Below are 21,658 nucleotides of genomic sequence, written 5' to 3' on the forward strand. Positions count from 1 at the left end.
CCAAGAGGAAGCAGTTCTGTGATGAACTTATGGCTGATGTTCTGGATAGCAGGTTCAATACTCAAGAGAAGGATTCAGGCAAGTGGAGAGGCAAAGAGAAAGTCACGAGCAAGCTGCAGAGCTTGAAGACAGAACTGCTGGCTGTTCAGAGAGGAAGATAGATCACAGCAGAAAGACCTAGTTGAGTGGCTGCTTTCGCTAATGGCTGCAAGAATGGGGGCTCCAGCTGTGCCCGTACCGCAGCCTACGTCCCTGCCACACTACCATGCGCTGCGTACCAGGAACACTTTGGACAGTCCCATGTCTGGGTGGCCCATGCAACCAGGACTTAGCAGCTGGACAGTGCAAATCTACTCCTGGCATACTTCTGCCCCTCTGGTGATCTCCTCCTCACTGCACATATCCACCCCTTCCCACACATGGACCTTTCCCCCCTGCAGGTCTCCACACCTCTGCAATGGCAACAAGTATGTGCCATTTCACAAACAAAGGAAAGGAGAACATGGTAGGGGACATGCAAAATTAGGGGATGTGTGTGATGGCACTGTTCAGTGTTTGATTTATGCATTTTGTTTTATTACTGGTTGTGGTGTTGGTTTACTACTAGGGTCTCGGTTGTTCTAGTGGCAGCTAGCCTACCTGGCCATGCACTAATATTTTTGTAATACAAATAAAGGCTTTTGTTTTATTAAGAAAGTTTATTACATCTCGATACCACATCTTATAATGTGTAGTTTGAATTATAAAGACAAACACAGTGTAAGACACAATGGGTAAGTTGTATCCAAAACAATTTCTTGATACACATCAATGTAAATTAGGGTGAGCAGACAGCAAATGTGAAACATCGGGACAGGGGGTGGGGGGGTAATAGGAGCCTATATAAGAAAAAGACCCAAATATCGGGACTGTCCCTATAAAAATTGGGACATCCGGTCACCCCAGTGTAAATGCACAGTTCTTCCCCCCCCCCCACTATATTAAGTCATGTCATCCAAAATAAATATTTATATTAATACCTTCCTCATTCACTGTGTTCAGTGACAGTTACCCCACAACCCCATTTCATTGTGTGATGTGGCATTACCTCCTTTACTGTACAAAAACATTCATAAATGTACCATTATCCTTCTTCCTTGGGCCCATGCAAGTCCTTCATAAGGGGGCACAGAGCAGCCCTGATTTCTGTTGCCGAGGTGCATCCTGCTCCAGCTGGGATTGGTGCATTTTCTGATTGAGTGTACTGGTTCAGCAATCTACTACTGTCATAGGTCCATTCAGGGGCAAGTAGCTCATCCTTGGCTTCACAAAGATTGTGGCTCGCTGTGCTCCTCTCAATAATGCAGACGCTGGAATCCAAATGAGTCTGTAAACAGCACCAGTGGGATTTCAGTCTGCCAAATGCACATTCAGCCACCATTCTACCCCTGCTGAGAATGTAATTAAGCTTTCTTTTGCAAGGCCTTCTGAGATCAGAATGTGGTTTCAGAAGCAAAGGCAAAAGGGGGGTTGGCAGGGTCCCCCAGAACAACAGTAACTCCATTTATGACAATGTCATTTGGTGAGAACAGTATCCCAGCTTGTCCGGGAAGGTAAATTCCTGCCTAGCAGAAAGCCCTGCCATCATAAACCTTTCCATGTTGGGATCCATAAATTGGCTTCTGTGATCCACAAGGGCTGGCATAACAATGTAGTAGTACTTTGTGGTTTATGAACTCATTTGCTCCTTGAGGAGGGAAGCTATGGGCACCTGAGTCCTATCAATGGCCCCCGTGTGATTTGGCAACCCCATTCTCTCAAAGCCAGCAATTACTTTAGGAATATTGTTTGTGCCTATGACCACTGGGTAAATCACAAATCTGAGCACCTTAGAAACCTCCACCACCACTTTACCCACAGCTGACTTTCCAACACCAGTCAGTTTTGGTTCAAAACCAACCAAATTATTTGGGAGGGGAGTGATTTTTAGGTTTGGACAAAAAAATCAATTTGCTCAGCTCCACCACAATTTTGCAAGCAGCTTCAAGAGAGCAGATCATTACACATCTCCATTGATTTCAATGGGGCTCTAGTTTGTATGGGAATAAGGATTGGCCTGTGCTGCTCTTCTTACTAGATTGAGGCCTACATTTTTGGCAAATCAGGAAAGCGTCCATGCGCTCAAGAAGTTTGAGAGTCACTGTGTGATATCATATTATGGCACTCCAGTGATCACACTAAAAGTTTTCACATTTTAGTAAGGGGTTAGTAAGGGAAGGGGTTAAGTAGTCTACAGTAACTTGTAAATGGTCTAACTGACTTAATGGCTATGTTATTACTTGCTTCTCATGGGTTCCAGCTGCCTTGTACAATGTTTACTAGCTGACTCTAAGTACTGCAGGAAGAGTAATATGTCTGCAACAGCAATAAAATGTCAGTTGTCTCCACAAGCCTGTTGTGGTGGAGACTGTCAATTGAAAATACACTGAGTGCAGCCCAAATCTGATCTCAGTGATGCTCCTCTTACACCGCTGCACCATTTACTTCAGTAGAATTACTCCTGATCTCAACGAGTGTAAGTGAAATTGGACTCAGCCTTGTGTCACATCTCCTTTTCTCCAGCTTTGAGGCAGTTTCTAGATTTCAGGATTTACCTCCAACTAAAAGACAAAGGATTTCAGAGTTTCCCTCTTCAACTCTAATATTACACAAATCTGTTTTGGTGGGGGCAGATTTCCCCTTTCAATAAAGGAAGGAATTAAGAAACTCAGATTTGGAGGAATAATGGAAACTGATTCAAGAATTCAAATCACTGGTATGGGTCAAGGGTGAGCTCTTGTAGCACATAAAAGCACTTTAGGAAGGAATCAAGGAAGGTCAAAATGTTACTTTCCACCATTTCCATAGTTCCTTTGCTTTTGCAGAAGAGCACACAAGAGAACCATTCTTCCATCCCCCCTTCAAACAATATTGTTCCTCATTACAAAGTCACCATATAGAATTTCATGGTAGGTTGGACGTGATTCTTATCTCTTACATCAATGTAAGATAAGTCACTGACTTCAATGCTGTTACACCAGCAAACTGCTATAAGTTAGATGAGAATCAGGGCCTATGGGTCTGAAAGCTAGTTGATGGTATTCAAGTAGTCAAGTTTTTGTAAAGACCAAGGACAAACTGTTGCACTGAATTCAGTTAAATTGGACAGTATTTCAAATATGATTCCAGAAAACAAGTGGTATGTAAAAGTGTATCCAATGCAACTCAGTCTTGACAACTCTGAACAGGTTGGCATAATTTTCTTGTCCATCTACACACAGCATTGGGCCTGATACCCTTTTCATACTAGTACAACTCAATTGAGTTATATGGAGTCATTCCTGATACATGCCACTGTAAGTGACCAAAGAATCAGTCCCCCAGATTGTAAGCAGCTGCAGAGAGGAAGCCATTTGCAGTGCACAGACACAAGCTTTTAATGATCCTATAAAAAACTGGAGCACTCAAAAGTATTTCGTGTAGCTATCTACTGGCACCTTATCCAGTAACTATTTACATGTAGAGAGATCTCATTTATAGAGCAGTCCTGTAACTGCTCCAGAGCTAGGATAGTGATCAGCTGTATGGCCAACAGCTGAGGAGACATCAAAACTAGAAACTATAACATTTTGTACACCACCCTGATATACCGTCTTTCATTTGATTAACTCCAAGTGCTGCAAATATGAAATAAACCTTTGAAAACCAAGGCAAATGCAGTAAGTGAAGTATTATCCTCATATTACAAATAGGAAACCTTAGGCACACAGAGACTATTGTCAACTTTACTGAAAATCTCAGGATATCTGGCAGGTGTTTTTTCTTAAAGCCCCAGCTCCTAGAGTCAAGTGGCTACATGAGAATCTCAACTGTTTGTTCAAAAAATCCATGTTGTCACATGGCTGTAACACATAAAGGGAAATTCATAAAGGGAAAATGGGTATGAACTTAAAAATTGGATGGTAACAGATCATGAATCCCAGTGAGGATTCAACCTGGTGATGTTCTGAGCAAGAAGAGCGCTCAGTCGTACTTGCCACTGTTTCATCATTTCACACTGCCTCAGACATTCTAGGATTCAGTGAGACAGAGTGGGACAACCCTGTAATCTTATTCTATTGACAAGTTATAAGTTTCTAGATCTCAGGGTAGTTGATAAAAAGAGCTTGAAAATGACCCAAATGAACCCTAAAGGCTCAAAAGCCAGAGACAAATAAGACATGTAACAGAGTAGCTGGTCCCTGTGAGTAGAACAGGGCCCAGTGCCCCTGTGTCAGAGCAGGTGAGCCCAGTCCAGCCAATTAAAGGGGGTGGATCGCACCTGGGCCAAAGGGCAGGAAATGGAAGGGGGTGAGTGGGACAGGCTGTGCCAGGAGGAGGGAAACCATGGTGGAGTAGAGCTAACTCCTGTGGTATCTTCCTGGAGCAAGTCACCCTGGGGCTGCTGCTGCTCCAGGAAGGAAGCAGAGCTGACTAGAACTAGGAAGCTGTCAGGAGTCAGGGACATCTGGGATAGATGGCCCTGAAGACAGAAAGGAGTGAGTTAGATGACTGTTTTGTTGATTTACTTGTGTCAAGGTTCCTTCCCCACTCTGAACTTTAGGGTACAGATGTGGGGACCTGCATGAAAGACCCCCTAAGCTTATTCTTACCAGCTTAGATTAAAAACTTCCTCAAGGTACAAACTTTGCCTTGTCCTTGAACCTTTTGCTGTCACCACCAAGCGTGTTAAACAAAGAACAGGGAAAGAGCCCACTTGGAGACGTCTTCCCCCAAAATATTCCCCCCAAGCCCTACACCCCCTTTCCTGGGGAAGGCTTGATAAGAATCCTCACCAATTTGCATAGGTGAACACAGACCCAAACCCTTGGATCTCAAGAACAATGAAAAATCAATCAGGTTCTTAAAAGAAGAATTTTAATTAAAGTAAAAGAATCACCTCTGTAAAATCAGATGGTAAATACCTTACAGGGTAATCAGATTCAAAACAGAGAATCCCTCTAGGCAAAACCTTAAATTTCAAAAAGACACAAAAACAGGAATATACATTCCATTCAGCACAGCTATTTTACCAGGCATTAAACAAAAGAAAATCTAATGCATTTCTAGCTAGATTGCTTACTAGCTTTTTACAGGAGTTCTGAAGAGCATTCCTGATCTGTTCCCGGCAAAAGCATCACACAGACAGACCCTTTGTTCTCCCCCCCTCCAACTTTGAAAGTATCTTGTCTCCTCATTGGTCATTTTGGTCAGGTGCCAGCGAGGTTATCTTAGCTTCTTAACCCTTTACAGGTGAAAGGGTTTTGCCTCTGGCCAGGAGGGATTTTATAGTTCCGTATACAGAAAGGTGGTTACCCTTCCCTTTATATTTATTACAACTTGCTTGTATTAAGAGACTAAACCTTTGAAGAGATTGGGTCTGGCACCAAGTTTTGGAAGCTGGGGAGAAGCTAGGCTCTGTGACAACTTAAAAACCACACACAGAGTTTTGGTTGGGCCTGACTAAGGAGTTTTGAATACTCAGCTTTGGCAACACAGCAAATCTTAAGCGATTGGGCCAAAGTGTCAAAGTCTATGGTAGAGCAGGGTATAAAACCTGGGCATCCTGATTCCCAATCCCAGTCAGCTTCTGTACTTACTATTAGACTAGATTTCCCCCCTAATTATTCATGTTTCACTTTCATAGCTTTACCCCAAAGCAAGAGCACATCCACTATGTTTTTCTCCCTCCTCTTTGCGCCCCCACAACTTTGGTCAATATTACCAGCAGAAGTGTAATTTATTGAGAAATTACTCCGTACAATTACTGTAGTGACTATTTATTTCTCTCCATACAGCTACAAATGCCTAGAGCTTTGAAAAGGTGCATTTTTATAGACATCTAGATAAACAAAAATAATTTAAGACATCAAATATTAGTGCAACAAAGTCATTAGTATTTAGGATAAATTCTTAGCCTGCTGCAGAAACTCCACCCAAGATTTATACTGCCTGCAAAACTAACCAACCGTACTGAGCATACGGTTTAATGCAAACAATTTAACAAATTGTAAATCTAGTGCTAAATAAGCACATGACTATGAGCACGGCCATTTACTCAAGCCTAAACCAAGATTTACTAAGAGTTATGAAACAGTGGAATCCATTATGTAGTACAGAATCCTGTTTATGACCACAGTTAAATCTGAGTTTCTGTGCTTATTCTAAACACCACTTTTCAAGGATTTATAACTCAGCTATTTTATTACACCCACCGTTGAAACTTGCCATTGATGGCCACAGCTCAGGAGCAATTTTCCTTCTAAAACTTTGTTCAACTAATTTCAATCATGTTTTAGAACTAGGGGAGTTAAAAACTCTAGTAGACTTTTTGACGAGCTCTATCTTTAAAAAGATGAGAATTTTATATGTTAAGATTTTTCATGCACTTAAGGTGATCTGGTACTTTATCTACAGTACTGTTGTTTAAATGTAAATGGCTGGGAAATGTGCTTCTGAAAAGCAGCTACTGCACATTCATAACACAAGTAGTAACATTCCTAACATGATGATTTTGCCCATGTAAGACTCATTGAAATAAAAGTGTTTTCAAGTTATTCCATTGAGACCACAGTAACTAACTGAATGAAGAATGTGAGTCTGGGTCACAGGCTTTACTGTGTATTTAGAGCAAGTGATCTTATTTGGCTCAAGGTCTGTTCCAAAGTTGTGGTGTTTTGTGTCCTCTTCCCTTGTTGGATTCCAGCAGTTTATCGACTCCTATATTGTGGAACTGAGCCTAACACACTCTGCCGTATAGTTTTCTTTATAGCCATGACATGCTCTTCATCGTATCATAGTGGCAGCAGCCTTTGTTAGAATGGAAATCTGGGGTCAGATCTTCAGCTAGTGTAAGTCCGTACAGATGCACTGAAGTCAGCGGAACTACAGATGGGTGCAATTTTTCAGCCAAAACTTTTAACTGACAAGTGCCGATACAGAATGACCGAAACACTGAGAATGTGTCAGTTTCAGCAAAATTGTTCCGGTTGAAGGGGGAAAAAAACAGAAAGGTCAAAATGGATCATTTCAACATATCTAGCTTCTGGGGAAGAAAGCGCAGGGGTGGGGAGACGTTCTACAGTCACAAGGCAACTTAGGTGTCAATCAAAAAAGCCCTGGTGGTACTGCTATTCTTATACTGAATAGACAAGTGGTTAAGGCACTCAGATTGGATGTGGGAGACTCACTTTCAAAGCCCCACCCTAGAACAGGGACTGGAACCTCAGTATCCCCCACTCATAGGTGAGTGCCCTACCACCATGCTACAGAGTCATACACTCTCGCCTTCTGAATATTTAATACAACATGGAACAGCTCCAGCAGGCAATAGAGAAATCTGCTATAAGACAGCCACTTAGCCTGGTGGTTGGGAAGACCTGGCTTTGAGTTCCTGCAACATCACTCCTGTCTTGTGAATGTCTCCTAAAATCAAAATGAGGGATTCATTTTGGATTTAAGAAAACAAATACTTTGTGTGACCTGAAACACAAGTATTTCTGTTTTTTTTTTGATTTGCCAGAAATTCAGTATTTTGATTTTGGGTTGATCTGAAATGTGTGTAGAGTTTTTTTTCCTCAGAACTGCCAGCAAACCAAAAAATTGATTAGCCCACTTCTAAGAGGAGCTGTACTGGTTTACACACACAGAAGATCTCACCTGAGGGTATTTTTATTAAATTCTTATTTCCTGCCAGGACTCCAGGCCATAATACTAGTAAAATGTGGCTCTAAAAATGGCTTAATTAGGCCAGAGAGGATCACCTGAATAATAAGGGTGATCTTTTCATGGCTTAAAGGCTGAGTCCCCCTTGCCTCTCCTCAACTCTGTTTCCCAAGCAGGGAAAAGAAAAGAAAATATAGTTGAAGGAAAGGGGGCATGGCTAGAAAACAGATGACTCATGCTTGCAATAGTGTCGGGGGGAGAAGCAGAGTGAGGACATGCTCAGTACAAGCCAAGCAGCAAATCTGGGGTGGCACATGACCCTGCATGCCCCCTCCCTATGCATCATCTCTGCTAGGACAGCATATGTATTGACCAGTCTTCCTGGGTATCTCTGGCCCCGTGGAGCTGTTGTATCCCTTTGTAAGTTAGAACAGCTCTTAACCTGCTTTAACAGGGCATGAGCTGCAGCAGTATCAGGTGACTGAAGTGTGAGCTTTAACCTGCAATTCATATATTCAGTTCCTCACATTCCTACTGAAGTGAGTGACTTGAATTCCTCCCTTCTGCTTTTTCGACTACAACACCACATGCCTGTAGGGCTCACAGCAATCTGCCTGAGGCTGGAGCGGAGGTTGTAAGACTCGTAAGGAATGGGGATGTGTGGTGTGGGAGGCTGGAACTGGAAGGGAGTTTGTAGAGCTGAGGATGCTGTGTCTGAGTGTTATGGATAGATGGAGTGCTAAGGCATGAAAAGTGAGGTTAGTGTGGATGTTAATGTTCCCCCACTGGTAACTTTGTTTAGCAATTGCAACCTTCTAGTTTTAAGGAAGTAACTTGTCTGGGTCTAATCTGATTTTCTGACACATGGTCAAACTGAGTGGAGTTTCCATATACCGGGATTTTGAATGGCTGGCACGTCCTATATTAACTGTTTAAACAGTTCAACCAACATTCATTTCTTTAAAAACCATATCACTAACAAAACACCTAGCAACTATGACCCAGACTTCAGCTAAAATAAGTTGGCACAGTATCCCCTCAATTCTCCCAATAGAAGGAAAACAGACCATCATGGTTAATGGTCTTCTCATACTTAGGCATAAACCAGAAAGAGACGGGTCACGGAAATCTGGTTCCAGTATTGCTAGTTGTAGAGGTGAGGTCAATACTGGTGCTGTATGTGGCTATATGCTGACTTCATGACATTTCTCACAGGAACATGACACTTGTGCTCTATAGGCTGAATGGGAAGCCAGTGCCAAATATTTGTTTTGATCTGTAAAGCCCTCCCTGGCTTGGGCCCTGTCTAACTTAAAGCATGAAGAAGTGCAATGTTTAAGTAAGCAATTGAGATCAGCAAGGATGTTAAGCTGATACACCTTAAATATGGCGTAACATTCTTCTTGGAGAGGCCTGGACTCTGGAACTTATTCTGGGAGTGTAGGGAGTTGAGTGGGCAGGGTCTTGGTTTTGTTATCTGGAAATAGTTTTTTGGGGTCAGCCTGAACTTGTAGCAGGGGCTCTTTAAGAGTTATTGTTGAGACACTTAGTGCTTGAGGACAAGCATATTATACAAATTAAAAAAAGATTTTGTACAGAAGGGGAAAGACTGCAGGCTTCATCCTGTCACACTTCTGTCCCCAGGGCACACCCCTAGCAGGGAGAATTTGTAGATCAGTTTCCCTCCTCTCCCCCTCAAAAGAGTATCAGTAAGGAAGTCAATCTAACAGGAGCTCACCTATTGTTAAACCATAGGAAGGCCCTTGCCCAGCTCTTCTGTCAAAGCCTGCATGACAAACAGATTTTTTTTTTTGGAGGCCTTGGCTGCATGAGCTATGTGGTGCTGAAAATGGGTGATGACCTTTTCCTTGTCACAGTTATTCAATGGGAAGGTAAAGCTTCTATAGTGGGAAACCTTTTTCATGCTGGGTGGCATCAGAGACTCTACCTGGTAACGGGAAACACATGGACTTCCTGTAAGAGGAGTCTGGATGTGTATATATGAAGGTTTCAGAGGAATGTCTGACTCAAGCTTCATGCTTGATCCACCACCAGGGAGAATTAGAAGCTTCTTGAGTACATTTGGCAGTTCCAGATGACAATGAAAACTGATTTAAGTTGACAAGGCTCTGAGAATACTGGTTTTTGGCAGACCTGCCTATTCTATGATGATGCTGATTCTTTTCAAAAACCCTTCCAGCTTCACATAGTATCTTGGTCCCTCAGCATGAGGGAAGATCAGTGTGGGAAGAATTGGAACCTGATCTTGGAGGAAAAGAAGTCCCTTGCTGAGGGATGATGCCTCCATTTTCCTGCACATAAGAGATTGTTGGCTCAGGGGAGCAGTGCTGAATGAGAGACTGCCATCAAGGAGCAGAGACCTTGGGCCTAGATGGAACTACCCTTTGATGTGATGGGGTGTACCAACCCCACACTAGGCCTGAAGGAGTTAAGGAGAACCTGTGGGTGCAATCAGCCTCATCCCAGTACACCTGCATTAGGTGTCAAGCCTGGAGGGAGGAGATAAAAGAAGAAAAGGCCAGGTTGGTGGTGGCTGACTGGGAGAGGAAGTAGACCTCTTGAGCTAGCCCTGTGAATGTGGGCCTGGCTGGAGCCAGAGCCTAATTAAAGATTGCCTTGAAGGAATGGTCAGCTTGGTCTAGACCCTAACTAGAGACTCCGAAGGGTCAGCACCTCCTTGAGACAGGTAGGCATGGTGCAGAACCTTTTGTTTGTTTTGGTTCCTTAATTAGTTTGATTTCCCTTTGTTTGAGGTCCTGCAGAAGAGTCAGCTGGGGAAAAAGACTGAGAAAGGCCTAGTTACAGGCCACAGCAGGAAGTAGCCCAGAGATACAGCAGCAGAGATAAATAAATAGACCATGTCTGCATCAAAGAGGGTCCCGGGGTCAGAACCCAGGCTAGAGGTTGTGCCTGGGTTACTCTATCAGCCCACAGACAGTGGGAGTGTGAAGAGACTGGAGTCAAGAGCTGGCTGGCCCAAATGCCTGAAGTTGGGCCAAACCTCCAGCCATAGGAGTGGCATGTTGGATTTGGGTTTCCTCAGAAGGGGAAAGACTAAAGGACCTAGCTGGAGGGCTAAGTCTCGGGAGAGTCAGACCACTGATAGGGCAGAGCATCTGTTGGTCGGGAAGGGGAAGGAGAGCCACTATGCTATGCCCAGCTAGCAGAGGGTGCATTGCCTGGCTCTGAGTTACGTGCCTATACTGAGTTGAGAGTGTGGGGAAAACCTTACGTTTATATGCTGAAGTGAGGCATAACTGAGGGACTCTAAAAAAAGGAAGAATATGTGGGAGGAGACCGTCACTTCCTTTGTAGGATGGGAAAAGAGACTACTGAAGGCCTTCAAAACCCTGGTCTACGGGGTTGATTCTGTCTACCCTCCTGTTGTCCAGAATAGAAAGGCCTCCTGCTGTTCTACAATACTGTTTCTGCAGAGGACAAAATCATTAGAGGGGAAAGCTGAATGTGATAGATCAGTAGTTTCCAGGTTTAAAAATATATTAAGAAGTTACTGAGCCAGATTCTCAGCTATGTAAATTGACATCTCTCCAGCAACCCACTATTGTATTTCTGAACCTCAGTTACAGTTAACTTTTGAGTCACTAAAGTATTAGCACTGTAACTGTGTAGACAAATACATGTAGCTTTGCACCACAATTAAACATGCATCACTGTGGAAAATCTAGTGATGAGCACTTTTATTGCAGATCCGCTTGTAAGAGCATAACTGACTTTCCCCTAGAAAGAAATTATGTCTAAATGAAAGCGAAGTTAGTTGCAAATTGCACTAATTGCTGTACTTTGTACATAAAAGCAGCACTCGCTTAGCTGCTTTCACAAGGCATGACATGGAGTTTGGCACTTTTTAGGAAACTCATTACTTAATACATTATTGTATTTGATTAAGTTAGCAGGGATCTTCTTGGCAAAGTTGCAAGAAAAATCAGTGTTGTCAGACAAAGTGTTTGTGTAATGGGATCCCCACTCACCACTAGCATGCCCTGGTGCATCTGTCAGGGAATGCTCATGCTGTATTAGGTTCCCCCTTGCTGCTCATTGCTCACTTTGCAATAGCTTTTCTTCTGGTAACTCGGCCCTCTGGCCAGGTCATCATTTTGTCCACTGCTTCCAGGCTCGTAAAGGACAACGAGTCCAGTGTCAAAATGCAATTGCCAGACAGCATTCAGTCCCTTCTCTGGCTCTGTGCCACTGTACCAGGGGCTGGTATAGGGAATCCAGGTCCACCCACTACACCAGGTTCCAGCACAGGGACTCCATTACCCGCAATCCAGGTCCTCACAGTCTCCATCCTGGTTGCTATTTCCCTGGGCTCCTTTTTATCAAGCCTTCCTATCTTCTCTTTTCTGAGTCACCACAGCAGCCTACTCTACTCCCCTTAGCTACTTCATCCCTCCTTGCCTCTTGCCAGAATCAGATCCTAGGGCCTACTCTCCTCCAGACTTCCTCCCAGGAAACAACTACCAACTTCTTCCTCTGTAGCCTCCTTCTGTGCTCAGCTTCCTGGTTTTATAGTGCAGACCCAGCCCTTCCCCAGCTGGCTTCTCTTAATTGACCCAAGCCCTCCTCCTCTCAGGTGAGTCCAGGTAACTAATTGGCCTCTCAGGCTTATGTTAACCCTATTAGGGGTTTGGTGGGCTGCACACCCATCAAAGTGTTCCAAGGTCTGGAAAGGTAATCCACAATGCATAGGGTACTCATTTTTGTACTGTCCATACATACATCAGGGAGATTTCATTAGCTCCTGAAAAATCCACTTTGGTAACGTACTATTGGAAGAGTAACTGAAGAACTATAAATATAAAATGTCTTTTTATCTATTTACCAGATAATGACCGCACAAGTTTAATGGCTTTAAATTATTCATAATTATTTTCAGAACTATATGATACATAGTGCCAGTTTCAGGTAACTGCACCTGTAATCCACCGACCCCCTTCAATGGTCTGCTCCAGGAATGCCCCTCAGGGCTGTTCACCTCTCTCTGGGCAGGGACCCGTATCCTACTCCCTTCTGACTGGGGTTTTAGATTGGAGTCCCCTTGCACTTTACTGTGACTATCCCAAGCCGGTCTGACAAACATCCAGTCCCTGGTCCTTAGTTTCCATCCAAGGACAATGATAGTGATTTACCAGTGACCCAAACAGCTCTTCCAAAGCAGAACGCATTTATTTAAAGACAAACCTATGACATGATAAAAAGATCTTGTTGCATACTACATGTCCCAGAAGTTGCTCATCAGTCCTCTGGTGACCCTAGTGGGTTCACGTCTTTCCAACCCCTCAGTACAGTTACATCCTCCCATGGAAATAAAGGTCATGTCCATTTGTTGAATCCAAATGGAAGGCCCTCACTCAGTTCAAGCTGACCCTTTTATACCAACAGCCTTTGTCTGTCTCCTTGGTCTTTAGTACCTGTTTGAGCTAGTATATGCAAATCACCCCAGGGGATGGTACTTCTCTGGAGCTGTTTATAATCCCAGGGTCTGGACTAATTACCCCCCACTGTTACACTTCCTGGATGAGTGGTGCTAACTGTCTCCCATCAAGTAGAATACAATCCCTAGCCTACTGCGAGACACACAGAACAGTCATAAATGTAATACAATATGGTCCCCAAAGATACCGCATGTGGTTGCATATCTGTCACATATAGTATAACCATCTCCAGCTTTTATAAAAGAGGGCAGTGGTGGAGCAGAGCCTGCTTATTGGTTTTTTTTTTGTCTAAGTCTGACCTAACATTCCCCACTCCCTTTATATGTCAGCATCTAATTGCAGGTTTTCTGATGTCCTCAAAGGGAATGTAATTCTGAGCAGGCTGAGAAGAGAACACAGATGAGCAGAACACTGTTACGTCTCTCCACCCGTAATGAGATTTTTAGAATGGGTTTATCTAATTCTCATCCACTCTTAGTGCTGCATGACTAAGTGTTATGGGACTGGGATAATGACTAGAAAATTGGGACTGCCTCAGGAGAAATCCCAGTAAAGGATCTTAACACTGTGTTTTGTATCGGTTTATGTTGGTTAGGTATGTGGCTTTTTTCTTACCAGATTAGTTAAATCAGTACAATCCCCTAATGCGGACACAGTTATACTAGTTTAAAGGTGCCTTTTTAAGTGTGTAGTACGTAATAAGTGCTACATACTTAAATAATAAGCAACACCAGTATAAGGCCCCTTTATACTGCTATAACTGCATCCACGCTAGGGGTTTAACTAGACCGATACTGTTACAGTCACACAACTCTGGCATGTAGACAAGCCCTTGGAGCCCTTATGATTTTGCCAGGCTTTCGCTGTCTGGTGCTCTAATACAGTTTGTGCTGCATCATTGAAGTCAGAGCCCATCCCTCTCACTGGAATGGGATTTTAAAAAGTCATCCTTGGTTGGATTAAACAAGATCACTCTTTGCTTTTGCCTGGCTAGGGATGATTTTTTTCTTCCTTTAATGCCCCAGTTTCTGATATCTCTTCCCCATTCATTTTGGGACCTTCCTGCTCCCACCCTATCTTTACAGCTAATCTTCCTGATGCCTTTCCTGCCCCTGTTTTCTGGTATTCTCCCGACTTTAGCTCCCTACATTACTGCCCTAGTTAATAACTCCTTTCTCCTCTACTAGTAGTTTCTGAAAATCTGGACTTGCTCATCACCTTCTTAAATATCTTCCCTTGCCAATGGCACATTTTCCCAACTTCCCCATTTTTAGCTTTCTCTTTCTCAGCAAAGTGTCTTTCTGCTGAGTCTGAAAGATAATACAGTAACAGTTCCTACTTTCTTCACAAGCACAGAGACTAGAAATGTAACTTTAAAAAGAAAGAGATTAAATCCTGCAGAAAATGACTGATAAGGAAATAGCTGGATGCAATAATGAGGAGCTTCTCTTATTGGAACAAATCTTTCTGCTGCAAGTTTGGTACAGAGCTGACTCAATAAAGCATTCAATGAAAACGTTTAAAACTCCTGATATTCAAATTGAGGTCCACAGTTGATTATTAGCTATTCTAGCAGGTCACAATGGGAAAGCTGTGAAAATATATGGAAAATTATAACTTACCCAAACTCTGAATCATATTTATTTGGGAATTTTCACACCTCCTCATGGTGCCATCTATCTTCAGCACTGGTACAATAGCCAGCATGGGGCACAAGAGGTAACAGAACTCCTGCCTTGACTAAATGTAGATGATCCACTTTGGTTGTGGTCTGATGGTGTGTGGCACGACCTTTACCTTGCAACATTTGGGTTGGTTGACCAGCCTAATGGTCTCTTCTATGCTGCCTTGAAAACAAAACCACAACAAAGTTTCTGAAACTCTGCAAGTAAGCCTGTTTCACCATCATGTGACTATCAGGTTAGTTCAGCTGTAACTTTTCAAGCTACAATTGGACCTGCAAGGACAACTATCTTCCTTCTTTTCCCACTAAGAGTGGCAGTCTGTTTGAGCATGGGTACAATGGTCCCTACAAGTGACATTGCAGCTCCTGGAACAGCCTCCATCGGCTGGTTAGATTTTTTGTAGTCCTGCACAGATACAGGAGAGAGGGTGCAAGGAGCCTTCCCATCCTTCTGCCCCCTTGCAAGTTTAGGCACAGGGGTGGTCTGGGCACTCACGATGCACAAGGAGTAACAATGGCGCTCCATTCCCTACTGGCTGCAGAGCTGGGTCACCAAAAGACTAGGTGTTGAGTGTATGATTGATGCTATAACAGGGTGTAGCAACAGCAGCTTCTGCTGCTGCTTTTTGTTCTCCCACAGGCATTCTGCCTGTCACAGTCAGTATATCTTCAGGAGCTACCACCTTTGCCCTGTCCCCTCGCTGGTGGAGGTGGCTTCCAGCCACGATTTAGCCCTTAGTTTGCAAGTTGCTTGGAGCAGGAATTATGATTCCTTTCATGTTAGACAGTGCAACCCACACTGAGAGTGCTCATTAAAAATCATGTTCAGAAGTGATCCCTGGGGCTCTAGTTAGCCCTCTGTGCTCTAGCATGAAAGAGTAGAGTTGGATCCTCAGGACCAGCCTCACTCCCTGGTTTGGCAGGGACTGGGCATGCTGCAGAGGAATGTGCCCCTCTCCTAGCAGGAAGACCCCTATGGGTGATCTGTTGTGAGAGAGGGTTTTTTAATGGACTTCACAGTGAGACTGTGCTGCTCAGTTAGACGGATGGTGAGTGGGTCATGGAACCCTGAGGGAGGTTGAATAGGATGACCATTCATGCAACCCCAGAATACTGGACTTTGCAGTACTTCCAGGAACAGCATGGGCCCACCCCCAGTGGCGTGACCTTGCACTCACGATGTGTGCAAGATCATGCTGCTCATGCGAGGTCATGCCAGCAGGGGTGGGGCGTCATGATTTTCAAAATGCCAGCCCCCATCTGACACCAGACAACACCACATCCAGTTCTCTCTCGGTACCAGCTGGGGGACAAACCTCAGAAAAGGAGCACTGTTTGGCTTAAAACCTGATGAATGGCTTGCCTCTTGAAGAACAGGGACATGAAGAGATCCTCAGGCCTCTAACAGCTTATTGACCTATTTCCATCAAATAGCAGGGTGACTGGTGTAGTACAAGAACCTGAATGGAATAGTTCATAGCACTATTCGTGTGTGCCGTTTTGCAGGTACCTAGGAATATAGTTCCCTGCCCAGAAGCTCTAGCAATCTAAAAAGACATAATACAAAGGAAGCAGGTAAAGGACTTGACTTAGAAGCAAGTAATTAAGCAGTTAAGTCTAGCCTGCATCACATTAGCTTCAATAAACTTTTTCCTAATGATTATACTCTGAGTTAATTACATGAGGCAAGGAAGCAGAGATAGATAATGGAGAGCTTAGTGATGCAAACGACCCCTAGAATGAAATACAATACATGTTCTGTTTGTCAATTAAAGTAAATATCAGTCACACCAGCTTTTTCTATTTCATAGTTATATTGTTGCCATACTACTCAGAACCCCAAACAGGACTGAGATCCCATTGTGCAGCCTGTTGTACAGAGACAGTTGCTATCCCAGAGTTTGCAGTCTAAAGCTTCTGCCTTGCAAACTGCTCCCATTGACTTGTCTGGGCCTCCACACAGGCAGTGGGGTCCTCTCAGGCACAGCAGCTTGCAGGATCAGAGCCTACAAATGAAAATGATGTAGGGATGGTGGAAAGTTGTAAAACTACTTCCATTATAAGCTCTGTGTTGACAGGCTCATGACTTTCAGAAATGTTCACCTTTCAGGATGAGATTTTTCTATGCATGGTCTCTGCCTAAAGATTTTTGTTAAAGTTTAAGCCAAAGCCCTCTAGCCAGTGCTGAGTTTTGGGGAAATGGAAGAAATAAACTGTTCTGATTGTTAGAAAATTGTGAGCACACTTTTTGAACAAAGCTACAGGGATGGCTGAAGTTTGAAACATGCTTGTTGGCAGAAACAGTCACCAGTGAGCAAGAACATCTTCTGCTTAGTTTGGGGAACAAAATTAAAAAGAGATAAGTACAGAAAGTGCTCTAAATTCCCAATATTGAAAACACTCAAGGATCTGATTAGCTTTACTCATGTGTCTCCACTTTCCTCAATAAAACTACTAGCATGAAGTTAATCACATGCTAAGCATTTTCGTGATTAGATCTGCATCTGTACTTTTAGCAACCCACTCTCTTTATGATGTATTCTTTTTTCCCTATATAGCAAAACAGGAACAAATTACTGCTGTTTCCTGCTAGCACCATCTGCATGAAAGCACTAGCCAACTGTCTTACTGGGAGGTGTGACAGGGTGCCCGGGGTGCAACCTGGACTGTGAGACCATTGAGCCTTCTGTCCCACCAACCTGGGGTATCCCTATTATACTGTGATGCTGTGTAAAGCCACAAATCCCTGGCAGATACTGCACTTACACATAGACATCCACAGGCAGGGATACACCCAACTGAGATACATGAATGCTTTTGCAGCCAATCATGAACCAACAATGGAAAAGCTCCAGCCAATTCCTCCCAGCTCCCAAGACTTGCACCCCAGAACTGTACCATCTTGCCCCCATCAGAAGCCTGGCCAGTGTAAATTCATTACCCAGTCCATCCCACCCTCAGTGTGGAGAGGACACACACTAGCCTTTGTAAACTGAGCTGAGATTTCCCAAACACGTCAACCAAAACACACTGTTTTAGGTAAAAAATAAAACAGATTTATTAACTTCAGAAAGATAGATTTTAATTGATTATAAGTAGCAGGCATAGAGATCAAAGTTGGTTATTTAAGAAATAAAAATAAATTTGTAATCTGAGTTATACAAACTAAACAGGATTTGAATCAAGTAGTGTCTCACCCTGACAGATGGTACAAACAGGTCACAGATCTTCAATACACAGGCTGGGACCACCCTCCCCAGTTCAAGTCTTTGTCCTCCAGTGGTGTTTCTGGTGAGTTGTAGGAGGAGCGCATGAGGCCTGGTGATGATGTCACTTCCCCTCTTTATAGTTTCTTCCAGCTTGTGGGAAACATCTTTTGACGTGGGGATCAGCAGTCCCCATTCATGAAGCAGTCTCCATTGTCTACGTATTCTCTCTGATAAGTCTTCTGGGATGGCCATTGGGAGAGTGGATTGCCCTTAATGGGCCATCTGTGCATCTGGCTACTCCACTGTAGTACCTGAAAGGCTGGTTATGGGTGTTCCCAACCTCCCAACATATTTCAGTAACACACACACACCAAAACGTCATAACTGCCAATACAAGGGCAGCACATACAATTCAACAGTATATTAATGTTCAACCGATCAAGACTTTTAAGATGATACCTCATAAGGTATACTTTGTACAAAACATATCATAATTATATGACAGTGGTGAATATGGGGGTTCCAGGGTGCTGCTTTGAAGTATAGAATGTCACAGGAGAGGAACAGGAAAACACTCAAAATACTCTGCATTAACACTGTGAGCAAATGGAAAATATTGAGGAAGGAAAGGAAGGTGGCATACTTAGAACTTGCTGTTTTAGGCTGCCTAGAATTTTTGCTGTATCCTACCTCATTCTGAAAATGGTAGAAGCATTTCTATTAAATTAAAGCTTCCCTTTTTCTGCTGTAAAGATACTCCACTTGCAACATAAACAGATGTGCTGCTGACCTGCTAAACCAGCCTTGAAGGAAAATATCTCCAATGAAACATAAGCACTGGCCCTTTCCATCCTATTAACACAAAGAAGGTGTAGCTTTGTCAAACAAATTGGGATTTAATTGCTAACATTATTTAGAAGCATTCTTTCTTTGGAAAAAATTGCAAAATGAGCTGAATTGTTCCCTGTGGTATCTACTGTTCCTGTTTTTATTTGTTGTAAAATGTCTGCTGAAAAACGTATGCAGTGCAGCAGAGTCAGTGTTTTTCATGGAACCTTAAAGTTTTTCTGCTCTGAAAAGTGATTGAGTAAAAAATGGCATCATCTTACTCAGCAAATCTGCCCTTCTCCCACTCTGAAATATATCCTTAATTACTGACAACAAAAAAAAGTCTGCTTGTTGTCTGTGAGAGCTCTACAGCGCTAGGAGAGAGTACTCTGGATTCTATTCCTTGCGGGGCTTCAGCAAAAGAATTATTTCTACACTGCAATATGTTGCACCTGAACAACTCCATTAAAGGCAGTGGGGATTGCCCTGGAGTCTCTGATAGAACCTGAAAATGCTGTAGCTGCAGAAGTGCCACTGAGCATAATTTGTCCTGCAGAAACTTTACTAAACATAGATGATGGGCGCACCATTTCAATCACTATCTTTCTCTTGGCACTGGAAACTTGGCACTCTACCAGTGTATTGTCATGATGCCTGGGTAGTTTTGACAGCTGGGGTATGTAGACCATCTTGTCCTAAAGAAACAAACAGACTGTACAGCCTGAGTGCTCTCATTCTGTGTCACTGACACTGTCAGTGATCTGACTTTAGACCAAGGGTGCTAGAGAACCTTCCTCTGACCGAGAGTGCAAATGGAGCAAGAGGAAAGGGGCCCCCCGTGGGAAAAAGACATCTGAGAAAGACTTGCTCATTTGTGCCTGAGAAGATAAGCTTTTGGCTGTAAAAAATATCATCAATTTGGCCTGTCATGGTACCATCTGGAGATCATTTGTAATTACTATAGTTCCATGGGGCTGCACACTCCTTCCAACAAGCTTGGGGAGAACTGATAACTACCATGAACTGGCATCTTTATTTATAGCAATGCTAAAAAAGTGCTTAATTGGTTCAAATGCTGTAAAATTGCTTTTCTTAATACCGACTCTAGTTCAGCAACAAAAGCATTGGAAATAATTAGGAGTAATCCATTAAAAGAGATACCATTTTATGTTGCTGGAAATAAGCCACTGAGATGCTTTGAAATGAAAGTGGGTGTTTTGGTATCCTTTTAACAGCTTTCCACTTTTCAGGTGTTATTTTGCACCTCAATTTATAAATGACAGTTTACTGCTGTACAATGGGAGAAAGCAAGCTTATAGTTCAGGGTATGCAGGCACAAGTAAACCAGTTCCTTCCAGCTGGAACTAGGCTATTGCTATAGCAACATCCAAATGATAGACAGGTTTTTGAATGTGCAGTGGTCTACTGTGCTATAACAGAGCTTCTGGGATTTCTACCAAATGGCTTCAACCCTGAGTGCAATGATACCAAATTGTCAGATTTTTTTAAAAAAATCAGTTTCCAAATACACTTTAAAATAAACCCCACTTAAAACATAAAAAGAAAAGGAGTACTTGTGGCACCTTAGAGACTAACCAATTTATTTGAGCATGAGCTTTCGTGAGCTACAGCTCAGCTCACGAAAGCTCATGCTCAAATAAATTGGTTAGTCTCTAAGGTGCCACAAGTACTCCTTTTCTTTTTGCGAATACAGACTAACACGGCTGTTACTCTGAAACCACTTAAAACATGGCATTTCAAATACAATATTCTTATGCTGACAACTGTGTAGTGCACTAACATTCCAACTAAAAGGCCATACCCAGGGCTTTCAGAACCCCCAACAGGGGCAACTTAACTATTTCACTCCAGGCAGTATAAGGAATAAATCATGAATCTTATCAGATGGAAGTGCTGTGTTCCTGCTGATTTATTCCTTACACCGCCTGGAGTGAAATAGTTAAGTTGCCCCTGTTTGTTAGATTTAGGCACACACAAACATAAGCAATAGGTTTAGAACATGCCAGATATTTACCTAACATCTGGAACAGTATAGAGTAATTAACATCAGGTTCGCAGTGGCCAGTTGCTCACCCACCGGGGAGAAAGGGTGTCAGGAAAAATGTCTCTCAAGATGGCTTCAGAGGACTGCTCCAAAATACACTCTAGAAGCTAATCTTTTATAACTAACTTCTACAAAACACATAGGTCACAAAAATCCCTACTGGATCATCACTTTTCTAACTTTCAATAAACTTTTAATATCAGAGGCGTCTAGATTCAAGGTTTTCCAACCACCAAGGTTTTCGGACTGAGTTGTTTATTTGTCTGTCTTCTCCTCACATTCTGATTAGCAGAAACTGCCAGCTAGATTTGACCTTGTCTCTAAAAGCCTGTCTCCAAATTAACTCTTAACTACATGGTGTTCTATTTCATTCATTCATAGTGGCTGAATGCACATAATATGGTTGCAATTAGCTTGATCACATTCCAGGGTATACATACCCTTCAAGTCCAGGGCAACACTCTAAGCTTAACCCTGTCTACATACAGTCCCAATCATGTCATATGCAAAGAGTCTCCTATAAGATGCTTTGCCCTCAACTCTTGATCTTGAATCAGTGGAGCTCCACATAGGCACAGAAGTCTGCTCGTGTGCTATCAATTGCAGCATTGGGGCCTTAGTAACCCCGTGACTTAGGGCTCTGCAGCTGTGCCCTATTATCATGAAACATCCC

At 43.0% G+C, this 21,658-nt stretch overlaps 1 protein-coding gene and 1 long non-coding RNA gene across 4 annotated transcripts in view; one reads left to right on the plus strand and one right to left on the minus strand.

Annotated features, from left to right (window-relative positions):
• Window positions 1–21,658, plus strand: part of ST6GAL2 (ST6 beta-galactoside alpha-2,6-sialyltransferase 2) — a 250,821-nt gene that overhangs the window by 126,624 nt on the left and 102,539 nt on the right. The gene's annotated exons all lie outside the window — the stretch shown is intronic.
• LOC142069961 (uncharacterized) lies at window positions 779–21,245 on the minus strand. Its single transcript, XR_012665922.1, has 3 exons — window positions 20,956–21,245; window positions 14,822–15,046; window positions 779–1,349 (listed from the first exon to the last, which is right to left on the minus strand). It is a non-coding gene; the product is annotated as an uncharacterized LOC142069961 (long non-coding RNA).

Source organism: Caretta caretta, chromosome 1 (assembly GCF_965140235.1).
Source record: "Caretta caretta isolate rCarCar2 chromosome 1, rCarCar1.hap1, whole genome shotgun sequence".
NCBI lineage: Eukaryota > Metazoa > Chordata > Testudines > Cheloniidae > Caretta > Caretta caretta.